Raw genomic sequence first — 5,641 nt, 5'->3', positions numbered from 1 at the left:
GCCTGGACCCCCTGGCCCAACACCATGATGGGCCGGGCAGGGCTGGGTGACCTCCTCCACACCCCTCAGCCCTGCCCTGGATCGTCCTACTATTCAGTAGGCCCACATCTGACTGTAGTACCGGTGCACACTGTTGGCCACTGTTACGATAGGTCCCAAAATCCCACAGCCGGTCACATATGGGGCTACTAGGTCCTCAATTCAAAGTTACTGAACTCACAGTGTTACACGGAGGAGTCTCTGCTGCAACACGCACATGTCATATTACACAACTGTGTTTTACTCATCTCTGCATGAGTACTAATGTGATGGCTGACGCCTTGCCTTTAAAACTCTTGCTACGGTCACATTTGATATTTATTTTTGAGTATATTTTAAAATTATTTATTTCTATGAACACTGCTATTTATTTCAGTTTTTATTTATTTGTGCATAGTATTTATTTGAGTGCTGTCTGTGAATGTTTTATAATGTCACGTATGCTGTTACTTTTGTTTTTAAATGTTGTCAAAATCACATCATCAGGAATGTTCTGTGTAGATGCAGTGCAAAGTGATGTTGCACTCTTTGTGGTCTGTTTAAAAAAAGAGTTCTGTTGTGTACCGTTCTACTGTGCCATTTTATACATTTTTAGATACAGTAAATATGAAGGGAGGTATTTTACAGGACTATCTTTTGCTGAATATTGTGATATTCATTATGTGTGCATTTTCAGCAAAGTTCTATGGTTTACATTATGTAATGCAATGCAACTGTGGTATTCAATGCAAGACTTAATTGGAAAATGATTGCATTTTTCACTCACTGCCATTAACATCTGTATTTTATCCCTTTCAAATGGACTCTAAATGCTCGATATTTATTATATTAATTTAGCCGATGTCAAATGAGATACAAATCAACAGTAAGCATGTTTAAATATTCTGCAGTAGGTGCACGTGATTGGTTCTAGGAAATGTTATTGTCTTGCATGGTTTTATTATGCTGAATGGGATTAAGTGTTGTATTTGATGCTGGCTTTTAATTTCTGTATCTGTCTGTCCACTTGGTGTTTTTATTACTATTAATTTATTACTTGTGGTTTGTCCAGTTAGCCACTTGCATTTATAGAGTAATAAGGGAATGTATTTAATGTGCCTTGCTTTCAGATCCAGTGCAAATTGAGAGCATGAATCAACAGGGTTGATTAAACCATACTCTCCCTGGCTTTTAAGCGTGCTTAATTTCACAGTATCTATAAATAAAGCAATTATTTTCTCATGCGCACTGTTAAAATAAAAATTTCATGTGTTTGCCCCTGGTATGACAGTTGTGTAAGAGAGCCGTTTCAAAGAGATACAACTCCACACTCCCCTCTTAATTAATCCAGTTTGAAAGTTGACTCGAGTGCATTTGTTGAAGAAATGGTCGTTGTTGTCGTTTTTGTTGTTGTTTTGTTTCAACTAAGCTCAAATTATGAGGGAATTGTTTTACGAGTGCATGCACTGGTGATAGTTTAAGGGGTTAAATAAAGGGAGTTATAATGCAGATTTCTGTTGGGGCTAATCTACAGATTGTTTCTGTCCAGCCGTGTGGGTATTATGCAATGCTAACTCCTCAAAAGAAGAATAATCACTGATATTCTCAAGGCAAAGTATGTGGGAGGGCTTATCCATGTGTTGTCCGCCAGCTAGGGCACATGAGGATACTCAATGGTGAATTGGATTTACTCTTTTATTTTGTCATTGTTCTTCTTACGCAGTTGGATAAAGTTTTGTCTTCATCCTGACAAAAGCAATGGAATGTAAATTAAGCTACTGTTTTCATGTTTTCAGCCAAAAGTACTGTACTGAATAAATGTTACTGGTATGTTAACCAGTGGCTAAACTGCAACATTGTGCAATTACCTCTTCATTTCTAACTCTCATTTCTCACTTGCAATACCTGCTTCTAATTATGATATATCCCTATGTCAAGTTGTATATGACTGCCCTCTGTGTGTAATACACAATCTTTTTATTAAGTGTATGATTTTCTAGTAAACAATTCTTACATTGGGCAGAGTATGGTAATAGCTTTAGACAAGGCTACACCTACCCCACCATATTTACAGTATTCCAATGACTGAAATACCCATAGGCATACTGAACATAACCCAAGAACGTCAAAGCCATTCACACAATGCAATCAACTCCTCACGTGCGACTGCTATCTTCCAGAACACCACCATTGTGTACACATGCAAACACTGTGTATAACCAAGCATGTCCATTTGAATGTACCATAATTAGAAAATAATGGACTCGCAGCGGTCATGGATGGTAGGATCCTACTTAACATTTTCTCACACAGCAAATGGGCGAAAGTCAAAATTAACCTGGATAGGCCTGTAAGAGACCCTGATATAAAAGTTGATATTGCCTGTTAAAGAAGGAAGCTTTCCACACAGGGGTGTAATGGCCATGGAGGCTCTATTAGAGCTAACAGCTCCCATCTTCTAAAAGGTGGTCATTTAGTAGTGCTGCTCATTCAGCCTAATCAATGGTTTAAGCAGCAGTGAACCATTAAATAAAAAAAGTACCCCAGATGAGGTGCTTCTGATTGGGGTTAATTGGATGTAATTGGAATTTATACTATACAGTGGACGACTCATTAAGAACACATCGAAAACTAATGTCGTTTGGGCTCAGGTCATTTAACCATTTGTTACAGGGGAAAAAAATAGAACGGCGGACTTTCTTGTAAGAGAAAAGAAAATGCAAAACAATGATCAGTGCATCTACAGTAGGAGTCTATACTGAAAAAGATCATTTCTATTGTAGAATTGCCTCCCAATAGAAAGTCACTGCTACTGCTTGTAAAGCTAGGTTGGAGATGCTCACAAACATGTCCATTGATGGAAAAGGGGTACTAATCCCTTGGGTTGGTCTTGTCTCCAATTGAAGCATTGGCTAGATTTGATGTGTCATTTAATCTGATTATATCTGAAAAGCGACAACAATACTGTGTAACCTAGGCCTATGCTTGGCAAATTGAAATGAAGAATGATTTAATTGTACATTTTTTAACTGTACTTATTGTTTTGCCCAGCTAGCACCCTCTATTGGACATTGCTATCGTGCTGGTCAGGGGGAATCTGTCATGAGACAAGCGCTCAGAAGAAGACTGGGTGGATTTCAACACTAATCCGTTTGATGCAAGTGAATTTAAGTTTTCATCCATATGAGTGAACGCTGTGTAGCAAGCCAGAATCACTACAGTTCATAAATTCACAGACAAACAGAGAGGGAGAGAGAGAAGGGGGGGGGGGGGGGGTTGGCTGTGGGAGGGGAGGAGAGTGAAAGGGGGTAGACGAATATGGCGTTTAACTGGAAGGCTGTATGTTTTATCAGTCACTGGCACCGTTTAGCTGACAAAAAGGCGCGCAGCCTCTGCTCTGGGAATAGGGCCTAGGCACCGGGTGTTCACCAAATCCTGACAAGAAGAATATCAGCACTTCTCACATGCTGCCGCCTGATATCCACATGCTGTAGCCCCGAAAACTATCTCCATTGTCCAGTTTGATTGCCTGAATCAAACTGATTTACTGCAAATCCATCTGAGCTTTGATAAATCTATTACAGTTTCATTTCGCTGATTTCATTAACGTGAATAAAACCAGCCATGCTTTCTGCATAACTGCCTTTTAATGGCTTGGCCCTGTCACCTGCCTCAGTATTAATCCCTCTGACTTATTGCTCCACAGAGGGAATGAGTAATGGCTATTTGAATGTGATCAGCACAGTACAATGCAATTAAGGAACCAGTACTGTTCTGTGCCTTTAATCCTGAACTAATTTGAATTGCAGTTTGATAGCACTGTGAATCCTGCATAATTATGTAGGGTGCATATTAAACTCTGTGACAAACCAGAGAGGCCTTTAACTATCCACCAACCGCCATGGGGAGAGGGGGCCAGGCAAGGCTCCTAGTCAGGTAGCCAACCGCAGGACACTGGAAGGCTCAATTACCGGGAGCTCTGCTGACAGGTGCAAGCTGGCAGGGAGGAGAGGAAAAACCCTTCATTCTTAAAATGGTTGACACCGACATCTCTTTTTTAGCCCCAACCCCAACAGTCATGTACAAGTGTCATTTTACCCTCAGAGAACAGATACATCAAGTGTGAATTAGAGAGGTGCTCGGGCCGTTTGGTTAGGCTTAAGAGATTGTTACTTTTCCTCCAGGTGTACATTTTACATGTGGACCTGCCAGTCTCTTGGAAAATAAATATGATATAGATAGGGCTTAATTGGGAGTACCTTGCACCTCAATGTTGATCCACTGAATTTGCTTCAAACCAGGACACGTATGTGTATGTCAGAATATGGTACAATATATCAGGGTATATTCTATGAGACATACCCCCGAATGTCTCAAAGAATGAGGGCCTAGATATTATTTCTGTTTCTGAATCTGCATAACAAGATAAATGGAAATCTGTGCACATTAGACTTGATCAATGGCCTACCAGATTGATAGGATGATTAATGTTAGTCGTCCTATCAATCTGGTAGGGCCATTGATACATTGATACGGTAGCTGGGCTTGAACATGTGTAGTCATATTGCGTATTGCCATAGATCTCAGTGAACAGTGAAATACTGATTCATACAGTGTTGACTGAGAGAGAGAATAGGGGGCATAAGTGTGAGGGGGAGACAGAGAGACACAGAGGGAGAGAGAGGATAAGAGGGGGAAGAAAGAGAGGGAGAGACAGAGAGAAGGAGAGAGAGAGAGGGAGAGAGAGAGAGGGGGGATGCTGGCTAAATTAAGCTATTGTGACTCAAAATCCTCCTTTAATAAGGTTCATGCTGTCTACAACTTCATCATTTTCTCCTGAATGATAATTACTTTATTCAATCATGTTCAAGGTTTTAGTGAAAGCTAGCATTGATTGATTAACTTCAATTACCATGCTCGCATTTGCATAGATAAAAACTGCTTTTCAATTTGTAAGTGGCACGCGGGTGGAAACCCTGCCTTGATATTTGCATTTCAATGTGAACGGTGAAGGATAAAGGTGGGAGCGGGTCTGATCGCTGCTAAGCCCTTTCTGCTCGGCTGCACCAGCATAGCTTTTTTTTCTCTTCTTCCCATAAACACCCTTTGTTATGATGTTGGTTTGCTCCCGCCCCGCGTAGAGAAGCCCCACGATGAGCTCTGTTTGCAGGCTGGCTTGACGGCTCTGTTGGGGGGATTAGGACTGGTTGTCGTTGCACGACAACTCAGTGAAGAGCATGGCTGCGTGTGTGCTGGTGGTGGTGGTGGTGTCGGTGGTGGTGATGCATAGGGCTTACACAGAGGATAGCTGACCTCTGGATGTCATGGGAGCAATAATGGTTGCTGTCTGCTTACACCTACAGGAGTTCTCTATAGATATTTGACACCGTATTTGTTTCAAACTACTAAGGAAGATGTGGATTTGGACATACTTTACTGTAGTGAAAGACAAAGACAGATAATTAGGAGGGTCATACGTGTCCATATCCAGTCATCATTGGCTGTTCAAAAGCCAAAATTCTCATTAATATCAACGTTCAGTGATATAGGCCTATAAGACAGCAATAGAGAACCAAAGGATTCTATCTCATCATTCTATGATTGCAATTGGAGGGTGCCAGGC

The sequence above is a fragment of the Nansenia antarctica genome, assembly GCF_963989245.1.
Source record: "Nansenia antarctica genome assembly, chromosome: 7".
In the NCBI taxonomy this organism is placed as follows: domain Eukaryota; kingdom Metazoa; phylum Chordata; class Actinopteri; order Argentiniformes; family Microstomatidae; genus Nansenia; species Nansenia antarctica.
Note: the sequence above shows the minus strand (reverse complement) of the source record.